The sequence below is a fragment of the Scyliorhinus canicula genome, chromosome 9 (assembly GCF_902713615.1).
Source record: "Scyliorhinus canicula chromosome 9, sScyCan1.1, whole genome shotgun sequence".
In the NCBI taxonomy this organism is placed as follows: domain Eukaryota; kingdom Metazoa; phylum Chordata; class Chondrichthyes; order Carcharhiniformes; family Scyliorhinidae; genus Scyliorhinus; species Scyliorhinus canicula.
Genome location: NC_052154.1, coordinates 141,909,723 through 141,924,951, shown reverse-complemented (window position 1 = coordinate 141,924,951; position 15,229 = coordinate 141,909,723). Strand labels below are relative to the sequence as shown.

General features: G+C 47.2%; 1 protein-coding gene across 4 annotated transcripts in view; it reads right to left on the bottom strand.

Moving 5' to 3' along the window:
* The window catches only part of ush1c (Usher syndrome 1C), a 352,756-nt gene that overhangs the window by 263,893 nt on the left and 73,634 nt on the right, over positions 1 to 15,229 (bottom strand). The gene's annotated exons all lie outside the window — the stretch shown is intronic.

The window sequence follows — 15,229 nt, the reverse complement described above, 5'->3', positions numbered from 1 at the left end:
AAATGTGTTTTGAATATAGTTTAAACCAATTAGGATTATATTGGGGTGTGATCGGATCGCTTAAGACAGATATCAAAGAGTATATCCATGGATGATTTGACCACCATTTTTAGTCAAGAAGACGAGAGACTAGAGACTAGAGACTAGAGACTAGAGACTAGAAGTGAGGAGAGGAGAGAAACGGGGGCAGTGAGGAGAGAAACGGGGCGGAGAAAAGACAGGTGGAGAAAGAAAGAGACAGGAAAGAGACAAAAGAGAGAGAGAAAGTAAAGGAAGAGAATTAGAAAAGAGTTCTGTATTCCTATTTCATTTTCATACTTTAACTTCAGCCTTCGACTTTTAAAGTTGTGTTCAGGCTATTGCCTCAGAAGATAATTCCTGTGATTCTTTGAAGAAAATCAAATTGTCTACAAACTACCTTTTAAATCATTTTCAAGTTGTAACCAATGAACTTCAATAAAACAATTCTTATTTGCACCTGACAAGTTTTTAACTTGAATTTCTACTGAGTTTCAGCAATGTCTCACCAACAACCGGCAACCGTAATTTAAAATAAAACTGGATCAAATCCTTAAGATACTACAATTGGTCTCTAGTCTTAAAATGGTGGTCAAATCATCCATGGATATACTCTTTGATATCTGTCTTAAGCGATCCGATCACACCCCAATATAATCCTAATTGGTTTAAACTATATTCAAAACACATTTGATTTGATAACAAGCCGTCCATCATGACAATGTAACGCCACTTCTAATTGTTGCTTATTGGTATGTTTCTCATGGGATATTGTGCTTTATCAAAACCAGCAAAAACTGGTCTAATGCTGACCTACCTATTGCCACCATGGAGACCTCATGTTATCTCATCATGCTAGGCTAGGCATAATTCAGAACATACAACTCAAACTGTCTTTTATAAGATTGTTTCACTGAGAATGTTGGAATCAAATATATACATATATATTATATTTGAGTCGATGTTTTAACTGTCCATTTATTAAAAACAAGGCAATATAGTTCAAGATATTTTTTTTAGCTTGTATAATTTATGGGATATGATTCAACCTAATCTCGAGCGGCGTGAGAACCGTACAATCCTTCATCCTTATCCCTCGTTGCTATGGATTCCGCCCTTGCCCTTGGAAAAATGTGATGTTTTTATCAGTGGTTCTGTTTTTCCCAAACACATGTCTGAGTTTGGAAGTTGTATATTTCTTTCATTTTAAAACTGGGATTTAATATTTCTGTCTTAAACAGTCTTCTTACCTATATTAAGTGTATTTAAAATACCTGACTTCTACACCCGTGCATTAGTAGTTTATTGTATTCACCCAATAAAACCCCTTTAGCATTTTGAACACCTCATGCAGATCCCTTCTCAATCTGCTAAATTCAAGGAAATACAAGGTGTCTTCGCAATTTAACCCTTTAAACCCTGGCATCATTCCGGTGAATTTGTACCCTTCCAAAGTCAATCTTTCCTGATGTTCAGTAATTACATCGGGGGCGATTCTCCGAGCCCCGCGCTGGAGAATCGGCATAACCGCGCCATGATGGTGTGGAGAATCGGCGCCATTTGCGCCGGCGCGTTTGGCACGGCGATACAACAAAGTCCCGCCGGCGCCGTTCACCCCTGGTCGCTGCTGGCAGGAACTCGGCGAGAACGGTCGGGGGCGGCCTGTGGGTGGGCGGAGGCTCCTTCACCGGGGCGGTCCTCCGATGGGGTCTGGCCCACGATCGGGGCACACCAGCCGGCGGGCCAGCCTCCCCCTCCCACCCCACACCTCAGGCCTACGTTCTGGTGCGGCTGGTCCCTAAACACCAACTCCATGCTGAGTCAGGGCCGGCGCGCTAAATAAGTCCCCCGCGCATACGCAGGTTGGTGCGGCACAACTGTGCATGCGCAGGTTGGTGCGGCACAACTGCACATGCGCAGGTTGGCACGGCGCCAAAGGCTGGAGCGCTGTGAACCACTCCAGCGCCGTGCTAGCCCCCTGTGGGGGCCAGAATGGGTCGTACCCGGTTCGCGCCGCCGTGAAACGCAACGGCATTCACGACGGTGCGAACACTTGGGCTCCATATTGGAGAATCGCCCCCATAATCTATTAATACAGGTCAGCTCACATGTGCATGACAGGTACTTTGTTGTTCAACTATATACAATAGTCAACTATAAATCATTTCAGAATTTGTGGCAACAGTCAAATTGCCAGTGAACATTGCCTCCCTGTCAGAGCCACTTCTGCAAGACCTCAGGCAAGAACTGTGAACATTGCTAAATAATGATAGAAAAGAGAAGAATACATTTTTAAAAATCCTTGGATCTTATGTAAAAACTGCAAATACATCTGGAGAACCAAATAAAATATTTTAATAATTTAAATAATTGGGATTGGGCTTGTAAGGAAGAAATGAACAAATAGTTACAGTATCTGAAGCATTGTAAAGGATTAGGTATATCTATAACATATCCCTTTGGGATACGAGATGGAAAAACAATATCAAATTGAAGTTGCAGGCATGATAAACATCTAAAAAACACTCTTAAATTTCCAAATATGCTTTAGGAATGTCACAGAAGATCCATTCTATAATAAATATATAAATAATTTAAGTTTTGAAACTAGAGCACTGTACATTCTTTAGACTAAAGGAATTAGGGACATGAGGATAAATGGAAAAGTGAAGCTGAGGTAAAAGATCAGCTCTGACATTTTTGAATGGCAGAGCAGTCTTGACGGACAATAGTGCCTGCTCCTATAACTTATAATCTTATGTTCAAACAACATAATTTGTGTAAAAAACTGTTAGAAGAGAAAGGCAGCCCATTACTTCTAGTTTACTTCCAGATTTACAAACAACAAATTACCTCCAGCTGTGCATATTTAAAACAATAGATCACTTGACCTTAAAGGGACAGACCAGAATATAAACTTCAAAAAAACACAGTTGCCCGCAATTTGTTATAGTAATAATGGCAAGGTTGGCACTCTATTATTACTGTGGAAGAAAGATTACGTGTTTGGGGGGGTGCACCAAAGCTTTGGGCAGCTGCTGCACAGAGGCGCAATGGGGAAAAATCATTGTCTGAGACCTTCCAGTCACAGTGCACTGAAGGGAAGGAAATTGCATCAAACCCCTTGGGCTGCATGAGTCACATTGTACACAGTGAATATCACATGTACCACAATTGTATTGAAGCATCTCTAGAGTCCAACTTGATCTCTGTAGACAACTTAAATAACATTGCACCCTTTGTAATGACCATTTTGAAATGTCTGTATTGTTCCTTTAAATTGTGTTGAATGTCAATGTACTATTAATCACTGTGTATGGCAATTACCTTGTTAAGTGAATTGCTAGTTAACCATATGACACTGATTATCTTATAAATGCAGACAGCTGGAACACTTTGGTGTGTTGGCTTCTTGTGGGTGAGTAGCTATGATGAAGTGTTTTACAAGAAACCGGCATGAATGGAAAAGACCAGACTGGATTGATTCTTCTGGCCTACCCCCTGTTTGCATGTAACATTGAAATACCTCACAGTGCAACATGATCTATGTAGAGCACCTGAATATTACTACACTTTCTGTGATAGCCATTTTGGAATGTTTGTAATGGTATTTCAGATATTTTATGAATAAGTTTATCTTTGAAAAACAAATTAGTGAAAAAGGTGGGTGGGAGTTTTATTGAGTATAGGGAAGAAGTTCCAGCTTCACTTGGGCATTAAAAAAACTGAATTTCTTCAGCCTACATTTGTTTTAAGAAGATTGAGAGGTGATCTCATTGAAATGTAAGATCTTGAGGGGACTTGACAGGGTGGATTCTGAATTGATGTTACTGCTTGTGAGAGTGGATAGAACTAGGGGATGCAGTTTCAAAATGGGGGATTTCCCATTACGATAGAGGTTAGAATTTTTTTTTTCTCGGAGGATTGTGAATCTTTGGAATCTCTCTTCAGAGTGGTGGAACCAGGGTCAATGAATATTTTTGAGGCAGAGGTCGATATATTCTTGATTAAAAAGGGAGATCAGCGGAAAGTGAGATGTGGAATTGAGGCTGCAATCAGATCACTGATGGTTTTATTGAATGGGGAACCGGTTTGGGGTGCTGAATGGCCTACTCTTGTTCCTAATGGGAAGGCAGTGACATGGTGGTGTTACTGGATTAGTAAACCAGAAACCCAGGCTAATGCTCTGGGGACCTGGGCTTGAATTGTGCCACTGCAGATGGTGAAACGTGACTTCATGATGACCATGAAACCATTGTTGTTTTAAAAAAAGAAAAATCTGGTTCACTAATGTCCTTTTTAGGAAAGGAAATATGCCATTCTTCCCTGGCCTATATGTAACTCCAGATTTGTAGCAATGTGGTTGACTCTAACTGCCCCCTTGAGGGCAATTGGGGATTGGCAATAATTGCTTGTCCATTAATCAATTTAAAAAAAAAAATTGAATGTGTATTTAGTGAAGCTGTAAATAGATGTTTTTGTGAAATTTGTATTAAAATGTACTGTGAACCTGTCCAGCAAAATTGCCACCCACATCTTGCAGGCATTCAATTGAATACAACATTTTAACTGCAATCATCCACTCAATGTTTTTTTTAAGTTTCCGTTTCCTCTTTATTCCTTTTGGGCTGTGTTCTGTTTTTTGGGAGCGGCCCCTTTTAAATTTGTCCACCAGTTATTGTGTTCTTCTATTTACTTGAGTGGGCCCTATAAAATGTGCTCCTACCAGGTCGAATCTGCACACATTACTTTTCATTAACCAGGAATGGAAAACCCGGACATGACTGGTGGCAATTGCTGTTTTTTGAGAAGCTGCCTGCAGGAAACTATCATGTGCAATTCCCAACCTGGGCCCATTCTGGTCAAGCGAAAGCGGTAGGTCCCCATGTTTAGGCCAGAGCTTGTTGTGTTTTGGCCTCTGCAATTTTTGCAATGATGGATGCTGTCCGGCATTGTAAAATCAGTCCTTGTCCTCAAGTCCCAGGAAATTGTTGATCATGCCAGGTTTTGTAAACTGTTTTATCTCTTTTTTGTTTGAAGGTAGAATGGAGTTGGGAGTTTAAAAGGGTGGCTAACTGGCATGTCTACCTAGATACGTGGTCTGCGATTTACGTTACCATGGGGATGTGCTTTAGCGAAGGTGTAGGGATATTGTTGCTAGACTAGTAATCCTGATACCCAGGGTAATGCTCTGAGAACCTTGGTTTGCATTTGAACTCAATATAAAATCTGTAATTAAAAGTCTAATGTTGACCATGCAGCCATTAAAAACCCATATGGTTCATTAATGTCCTCCAGGAAAGGAAGCCCCTCATCCTTACCTGATCTGACCTACATGTGACTCCAGACTCTCAGAAATGTGTTTGACTTGTGAATGCACTCTTAAATGGCCCAGCAAATCACTCAGTCACTACCATGAACCCTACAAAAAGGAATGAAATCAGACGGATCACCCAGCATCGACCTAGGCACAGGAAATGTCAGTGACAAACTCTGCTCTGTTGACCCTGCAAAGTCCTCCTTGTGAACATCTGATGGCTTGTGCCAAATTTGGGACAGCTGTCTCCGACTAGTCCAACAACAGTCTGACATTCTGTAAGGTGTGATTCCATCAGTAATACACTGCCATGAACTCCAGAGGTGATGTGGCTACTTTGATATCAAGGCTATGTTTGACAGAGTATAGCATCAAAAGAAAAACTGGTGTCACTGGATATTGGGGAAAACTCTCCATTGTTTGGAGTTACACCTTGCACAAAGAAAGATGATTGTGGTTGGTGGAGGTCAATCATCTCTGTTCCAGGACATTCCCTGAGGGGAGTGTCTTCAGCCCAACCACCTTCAGCTGCTTCACTAACGTCCTTCCTTCTATCCTAAGGTCAGATAGGGTGGTGTTCGCTGTGCAATCCTTAATATTCACCACCATTCCCAATGCAACAAGACCTGGATATCATCCAGACTTGGGCTGATAAGTAACATATTCACAAGTGCCAGGCAATGAGCAAACATGACATTGCTTTCGGGCATTATGATAGCATAGTGGTTAGCACTATGGTTTCACAGCACCAGGATCCCAGGTTCGATTCCTGACTTGGGTCACTGTCTATGCGGATTCTATATGTTCTCCCAGTGTCTGCATAGGTTTCCTCCGGGTGCTCCAGTTTCCTTCCACAAGTCCTGAAAGATGTGTTCTTAGGTAATTTAAACATTCTGAATTCTTCCTCTGTACCCAAACTGGTGCTGGAATGTGGTGACTGCGAGGCTTTTCACAGTAACTTGATATAATGCAAGCCTAACTTTGTGTTAATGTAAGCCTACTTGTGACAAAGATTTTTTTTTTAAAAATTAACATTCAATGGCATTGCCATTACTGCATCCCCCACTACTCTGGGGATACCATTGACCAGAAAATCAACTGGGCTAGCCATATAAATACTGTGGCTACAAGAGCAGGTCAGAGGCTAATAATCATGAGGTGAGTACCTCGCCTCCTGATTCCCAAAGCCTGTCCACCATCAACAGGACACACATGAGGATTGTGATGGAATACTCTTCCCCATTTCATGGATGAGTGCAGCTCCATAAACACTAGAAGATTGATGCCATCCAGGATAAACAACCTGCTTCATTGGCTCCCCTTCCACAAACTGCCCTCCACCACTGGCACACAGTAGTCACATGTGTGCTATTGACAAGATGCACTGCAGCAAATCACCAAGATTCCTTGACAAGGGCAACAGATATATTGGAACATCACCACCTAGAAGTTCCCCTCTAAGCACTCGCCCTCATGACTTGGAAACCTATTGCTGTTCCTTCACTACCACTGGGTCAAAATCTTGGAACTCCTCCCCCTAGCAGCACTGTGGATGTACCTACAGCACATTGACTGCAGCAGTTCACGTAAAGGTTTTAAAGCACAAAATCTTGTTTTGTTATCCTTTGTTATTCACTGGCAGTTCAAATTTCTCTTTAAAAGTAATTGGTCTCGATTCAGATTATCTTCTTGGGCAGTCCCTCGGGGTCAAGGGTTACTTGCTTCCACTCCGGGGAGACGTGTTCTGCAGTGGTTGAATAGTCCAATCCTGAATCCGCAGACTCTGCCACAGGTTTGGCATCTGGTGTTTGATGATGTTGGTGGGTGGGACACTCTGGATTCTGCGCTGTCTTTGCACTGTTTATGCTCCACCCTGTGACACAAGGTCGTGGATGTTTCTTCTCCAGTTTGTGCACTCTAAGCGATTCCCACCTGTCTATGGGAATATTGCATTTATTTCGAGGCTTTCAGAGTGTCCTTGTACCATTTTCTCTGCCCTCCTAGTGATCACTTGCCATTGCAGAGCTCTGAGCAGAGCACTTGTTTTGGGAGTCTTGTGTTGGACATGTGGACAATGTGGCCTGCCCATCACAGCTGGTTGAGCATGACCAGTGCCCCTATACTTTCCTGGTAGAGGATGCTCGAGTTGGTACGCTTACCCTGTCAGTGGATTTGCAAGATTTTGCAGAGGCAACTTTGGTGATATCTCTCCTGGGATTTGAGGTGTCTGTTGTACATTGTCCTTGGAGATTTGAGGTCTTGGCCTTCGAACATGCTGTTCCTCGGGCGTCCTAAGACTGCACTGGTGCATTTGAGCCGATGCTGGATTTCATTGTCGGTGCCGAAAGGAGGCTCCTGAGGTATGGGGAATGATCCACATTGAGTAGGGGATCACCGTGCATCTTGATGGTCGGGGGGCACACCTGCTAACAGCAGGAGTGGGCTGGTAGAGAATTTTTTTTTTCTGGATGTTAGGCCCATTCTCTCATGCCTCAGTGAATACATGGTTGATCGTTTGTAGCTCGGTTCTGAGTGTGCACACACACAGGTGTTGTCTGTGTACTGAAACTCGATGACAGAGGTTGGGGTGGGCTTGGTTGTGACCTGAAGGCGTCAGTGGTGGAACAATTTCTTGATTATCTGATAGGTTAGCTCCACTCCAGTGGGGAGTTTCAGGGTGAAAAAACATCAAAACTCTTTGACCCCAGTTTGCGCACACATTGCACCCATACTCTATTCATCCAGCAATTGAGCTGACTCTGCCATCCTCACTCCCAGCCCCAAACATTAAGTGCAGACTGCAGAATGTTCCTCTATTAAAGTAGGTGCACCGTAAGAGTAAGTGCAAGACTGCTGAAGAGAAACTGGCAATTACTGGTTTGGAAGGTGCTGTTGCAGAAGTGGTGTTGATTTTCTGCAGTGCATCGTGCAGATATGTGGAGCTGAGGCCCCAATCTGAGCTGCATTTGGCAGAGGTGGTTCCTAAATTGAGGTGAGTGTCTCTTACCACAGGCAAAGGGAACAGTCTTCCAGTGCAAACTGTGATAATTTGTGGTAGGTTTCACAGGGCACTGGCAGCATCATAGCAGAAGGTGGTGCAACATTTCTGTCTTGAATGTATTCAGTAATACAAATAAAGAACATTGAACAAAAATACAAAAAAGGGAAACGTAGCAAATGTTTCCGATTTTAAGTCTCACTTGCACTGTTTCCTCCCATTTGTGAAATATTTAGGGAAATTAGCAATTATAGAAAGATTGCGGTCAAATAAATTTTCTTGCATAAGGAAGTCTAGCTTGCAATGCCATCTAGTGGAAAACTTATGCCTAACACTATGACGCTCCAGATTGTATATTTGGGATACTGGAGCAGTGTTTTTTGAACATTTGTGTGGAGATCCTATGAGCCCCTAGCCTAGCTTTTATTAAAAACTGTCAACTAACCAAAGAAAAATAACAAGCACTGCAGGCAATAGTAAAACCACTATCAGTGTATTGCAACAAATGCTGGTACATCAAAGCATCAAATGTCCCAACAAGCTACTGCACAAATACATTTTAGCTAATCACTCTCTGTCAATTTTAGTGCTTTTTTTTCACTTCTTGAACAAGGGTGTTAACTCTCCAGTCTGACAGGACAATTTGTATAGTAAAGGGAACTTAATGGCATTCAATGCTTGTCCAATAACACATGACATAACTCGGTAAGAATGAGAGGGGGGATTATTGGAAAGGTTAGAATTCACAATGTGGAGATGCTGGCATTGGACTGGGGGCACAGTAAGAACTCTCGCAACAAGGTGACTTCCGGTGGTGGCATGTAGGAGGAGGTCGCGCATTGGATGGCTCCTGCTCAAGGTTTGTTTTTTTTTTAAGAATTTAATGCCTGGTCCCAGGGGCAATTTCTGGTTTAAATAAGTGCAGGAGGACATAGGAAGAAAAATGTCCCAAAACCCAAAGGAAAGCTGCCGTGAAGAAGGGGCTAATGAAGGTTCACCGTCGGGTGGAAGGGTCGGCTCAGCAACTGGAAGGATGGTGGAAGCTGATTGGGGACGTACTGTTCACAACAGAAAATTTGACTGTGTGGTGATGCTTGTGGAACTTGAAAAACAGTTTGCAAAGCACATAGGGGTGGTGAGGAAGGACATGATGGCAGCATTGAAGGTGCTGATGGAGCAGCTGATTGCCACGGTGAAGGAGGCGGGGCCGAGGACATCGGCTGAGGTGCGGGAATAAGGGAGAAACTGAAGGGAGTGGAGGAGGCCTTAAGGCAACACAGTGGTCAACTCACCTCAATGGATGAGAAGCTGCAGAGGGTGGTGGAGTCCAACAAGGGTCTGCGAACCAAAGTGGAGAAAACAGATCTAGCCGGCAAAATCTGAGGATCGTGGGCCTGCCCGGCGGAATGGAGGGCTTGAGGCTGACGGAGTATTTTGCCAAGAGATTGGTGGAGCTGTTGGGGAGGGGGAAGATCCCTCTTGGTACGGACTGGATCAGGTTCATAGGGTGTAAACCAAAGGCGAATGAGCTGCCAAGTGCGTGATTATTTGTTTCCGTAGGGACGTGAAGGAGAATGTCCTGTGTTGGGAAAAGTGGGCTGGTGCTGGTATACGTATATACTAGGACTTTACTGTGGAGTAGGCGAAGAGGCGGCCAGCCTTCAGCCGAGTGAAGATGGCACTGTAAAACAGCAGGGTGTGGTTCGGCATAGTGTACCCAGTTAAGTTGAGGGTGACCGACCACTTTTATTTGAGACGGCGGAAGCAGCAGAGGCGTTTGTGATGGCAGAAGGACTGGGGTCAAAGGGAGAAGTGCGACTGATGATTGGTCTTGGACTGAGGGTGGGGGGTCAATGGAGGAGTGTACGTAGCTCTATTTTTTTACACTGCATGTTGTTATATGTGCTAAATGAGTTGATGTTGCCTATTTAAGAGTTGGGATTTTCTTTTTCAATACTGGTTCTTTGGGTTTTGTGTGTTTACACTGGGGTTGTGTGTTGAAGGGGATTTCTTTGCTTTCCTGGGACCGGGCAGTGGGGAGGGTATAGGAGGGGAGTGAGGCCTGGGCAGGGATATCTGATGCACTATCAATTATGACGAGCAGAGAGTAGAGAGTAATCGGCTTTGTTACACAGATGTGTGGTGGCCTCCTACAGCTGCTACCGAAATGGCTGTAGTTCGGAGAGTGCACATATTTATACTCTGCCTACCCCAGTACCTGTAGTACAGGGGCCTTACCGTAATACCCTCTGTATGCAGTGCAGTATATACAATATAATACAACAGTGGTGACTATCACATTCACCCCCTGTTAAAAATTAGTGGAAAACTATTTACATGTTGTCATTAAGCTTTCAGAGGAGGTTACAAATTTAGATGATCGGGCGCCTTGATCTGTCGTTGAGTGCCGCAGTGTTGGTGGCGAGTCAGGTGTTGGTCCGGTTGTTGGTGACTCGGAGTGTGCTGACATCCTCTTCATCCCCGGGTGGGACCAAGGATGGATCGTCCTGCAGTAGGGCCTGTAACGGATGCGCTGGGGGAAGGGAGGGTGGTGCCGGGGCAGAGCGGGGAGGTGTGCAGGGACCCAGCTAGTGCCAGGTCCCGAGCTAGTGCCAGGTCCCGAAGGGAAACTGTGACTTGGCGGCTGTCGGGGTACGCTACATAGGCGTACTGAGGGTTCGCGTGGAGTAGCTGTACCCTCTCAACCAACGGGTCCACCTTGTGTAGTCGCACGTGTTTATGGAGGAGAACGGGCCCTGGAGCTGCCAGCCATGTTGGGAGTGAAACCGCAGAGGTGGACTTCCTCGGGAAGGCAGAGACGTTCATGGCGGGGGGAGGGGAGGGATCGCAGTACAGAGGAGCGACCGAATGGAGTGAAGGGCATCAGGAAGGACCTCTTGCCAGCGGGAGGCCGGGAGATTCCTGGACTGTAGGGCTAGCTGGACGGCCTTCCAGACTGTCCCTTTCTCCCACTCCACAGGCAATGCCCCTGTTGAGCAGGTACTGGCGCAGCTCATCGCTCATGAAATGAGGATCCCCGGTCGCTGTGGACGTAGGCGGGGAAGCCGAACAGAGCGAAGATGGTGTTAAGGGCTTTGAAGACGGTGGCAAACGTCATGTTGGGGCATGGGATGGCGAAGGGGAATCTCGACTACTCGATGACCATATTGAGGAAATACGTGTTGCGGTCGATGGAGGGGGGCCCTTTTGAAGTCCACGCTGAGGCGCTCAAAGGGCGGATGGACTTCACCAGCAATGCACGGTCTGGCCGGTAGAATTGTGGTTTACACACCACGCAGATCTGGCAGCCTCTGGGGATAGGGATAGCCCTGACTTCCGCGATGGAGTAGGGCAGATTGCGGGCCTTTATGAAGTGATAAAATCGGGTGACATGAGATCGTCGGTCTACTTGTGCGCTGGCACATGTACCTTGGGGTAGGGCATAGGGGGGCTCGTTGAGCTTACCAGGGCGATACAAAATCTCGTAATTGTAGGTGGAGAGCTTGATCCTCCACCTCAAGATCTTGTCGTTTTTGATCTTACCCCGCTGTGTGGTGTTAAACATGAAGGCAACTGACCGTTGGTCAGTGAGGAGAGTGAATCTCCTGCCGGCCAGATAATGCCTCCAATGCCGCACAGCTTCTACGATGGCAGCCAGAGTGGCGTCTGATGCATCGCTCTCTACCTGGAAAGGGGAGCATCTCGTCGACTGCGTGCACCATGGTCTTGGCGACGTCGGCGATACGGTTGAAGGCCTGGTGAGCCTCTGTTGTCAGTGGGAAAGCGGTGGATTGAATGAGTGGCCGGGCCTTGTCTGCATAGTTCGGGACCCACTGGGCGTAATACGAAAAGAACCCCAGGCATCGTTTGAGGGCCTTGGGGCAGTGGGGGTTCCATGAGGGGGCACATGCAATCAGGGTCGGGCCCTCTAACTCCGTTCTGGTCCACATAGCCGAGGATGGCTAATCGGTCTGTGCTGAACGCACACTTCTCCTTGTTGTAGGTTAGGTTAAGGAGTTCGGCAGTGTGGAGGAATTTGGAAAGGTTAGCGTCGTGGTCGTGGCCACAGATGGCGACGTTGTCCAGGTATGGGAAAGTGGCCCGCAGCCCGTACTGGTCGTCAATTCAGTCCATCTCCCGTTGGAAGACAGAGACCCCATTAGTGATGCCGAAGGGAACCCTAAGGAGATGGTAAAGGTGGCTGTCTGCTTCAAATGCTGTGTAGGGGCCGTCCGCCTTGCGAATGGGGAGCTGGTGGTAGGCAGATTTCGGTTCTACTGTCGAAGACTTGGTACTGTGCAATCTCTCTCTGACTGTATCAGATATGCGAGGAAGGGAGTACGTGCGAGCTGCGTGTACCGATTGATGGTCTGACTGTAGTCAACGACCATCCTGTTTTTCTCCCCAGTTTTTACCACTACCACTTGGGCTCTCCAGGGGCTGTTGCTGGCCTCGATAATGCCTTCCTGCAGCAGCCGCTGGACCTCCAGACCTGATGAAGGTCCTGTCCTGGGCACTGTACCATCTACTCATGGTGGTGAAAGGTTGCAATCCGGGGTGAGGTGCGTCGACCTGAAGGGTCGTGAGGCTGCATACAGTAAGGGGCGGTCGGGGCCTGCCAAATTTCAAGATTAGGCTCTGGAGGTTGCACTCGAAGTCCAGGCTGAGTAGCAAGGCAGCGCACAGGTTGAGGAGGATGCAGAGGCGGAATTCGCTGAACTCTACCCCCTGGATGGTGAGGGGGGTGCTGCAGTACCCCTGGATCGCCATGGAGTGGGATCCAGATGCCAGGGAGATTCTCTGGTTGGTGGGGTGGACCGTGAGGGAGCAGTGCCTTACTGTATTGGTGTGGATAAAGCTCTGTGCTCCCAGAGTCCAGAAGGCAGGAAACCTTGTGCCCGTCAATCATCACCGCCGTCTGTGCGGTTGTGTCTGATCAATCGTAACGGAGGCCAGGCGTGGTTGGTCGGCAGCGGTTGCAGGCGATGAGTAGACCGATGAGGTGTCCGAGCAGGGATCCTGAGACGGGAAAGATGGCGGAGCCCACAGCCGCACGTGTCCTGGGGCGGGCAAAATGGCGGCTCCCATCGTGGGCTGCACATCGTCTGCGGGGAGGAAGATGGCGATGCCCGGGGGTCGCACATGGGGGCCGCCGGGGCAATGGCAGTGACGGAGCGGGCCTGGCACACAGCAGCAAAGTGTGCTTTCTTACCGCGGGCCTTGCAGAGCGCACTCCGCGCTGGGCAGCATTGTCGGGGGTGCTTTGACTGTCTGCAGAAGTAGCACTTGGGTCCCCCGGGGTTATGGTCGCAGCGCAGGCCTGGGGTTGGTTGGGGGTAGTCGCTGACTGGATGCACGGTAGGGCATTCGCTGGCGGGGTCCACTATGTCCAGGAGGGGTAGGCCACATGGTCGGGGGCATAAGCTTTATTGCGCGAGGCAACCGTGAGCGAGAGCACTAGTTTCTTGGTCGCTGCAAGGTTGAGGGTAGCCCCTTCTAAGAGTTGCTGGCGGATGTAGGCCGACTCTATGCCTGTAACGAACACGTCTCTTAGTAGCAAGTCCGAATGTTCAGGGGCTGAGACGGCCTGACAATTGCAGTCTCTCTCTAGGATTTGGAGGGCGCGCCAGAAATCCTCCACAAACGTACTGGGGAGTTGATTTTGTGTGGCGAGGAGGTGCTTGGCATAGATCTGGTTTGTCTGTTGCGTGTAGTTATCCTTCAGTTGCGCCATGGCCTCAGCGTATGTCGGCGAGTCCCGGCTGAGGGGGAAAATGTCCGAGCTCAGATGTGATTAGAGGATCTTGAGCCTCTGTGCCTCTGAGGGTGGTTCAGTCGCAGATCCTATGTATGCCTCGAAGCAGGCTAGCCAGCCAATGTGCGAAGGCTGACTTGGCGTTGTTTGCAGCTGCAGGCTGATATGTTGAGCAGGCTGGATCTATGTGGACTGTTTGATGCAGTGTAGCAAGAGACAGACTTCCAACACTTGATGAGATGCAACACAATTTTATTTAATATCTAACTATTTAACATGTTCAACTGTGGGTTGACACTATGCTGACTGGACTGAGACCTGAGGCTAGCCTGACCAGACTAATTGGCTTTGAACTGGCTAATGCTCACGAGCTCTGACTGTCTCAGAGGCTGGATCCCGAGAGAGTGGGAAAACTGGTGCCCTCTGGCTTGATAGTGGTCGTGTCCTGTCTGGTGATTGGCTGCTGTGTTCTGTGTGCTTACTGGTCATCCTGTGTGTCAATCACTGCCTGTCTGCACTCCATTATATACATGGATGTATATTATGACACAGGCGATCAGGCTTGATGTGGAAATCTACCGTTTTAAAATCTGTGTAATAAATTGATGCACAATCAATTACGACGAGACAAGAGTAGAGTAATCGATGCTTTATTATGTGTGGCGTCCTACAGCTGCTGCCGAAATGGCTGCAGTTCGGAGAGCGCACACATTTATACTCCACCTACTGGACGGAGCCAGCAGGGATCTACCCCCGTACCTGTAGTACAGGGGCCTTACCGTAATATCCTCATATGCAGTGCAGTACATACAATATAATACAACAGTGACTACCGCAATCTCCACACTGGCTAGCTTAAGCTGGCCAATGAGTGGGAGTGTTGTGGGGGAACGGGCTGCAGAGCCTGGAGAACAGGTTTTCAATGGGCCGAGGAGGGGTGAAAAGTTGGAGGAGGGGACCAATACGGGGTGAGGTGTTTTTGAGAGGAAATGGATGCAAGGATTCTGGGGGGTGGGGTGGGGTAGGGGAGGTTCTCAATGGTAAAAATGGACGGGGCGGGCAAAGCCCAGTGGGCAGGGCATGGAGTCGTGATGATGCTGAATAGGAGAGTTGGGGGGGGGGGGGGGGGGTGTGAGAAACC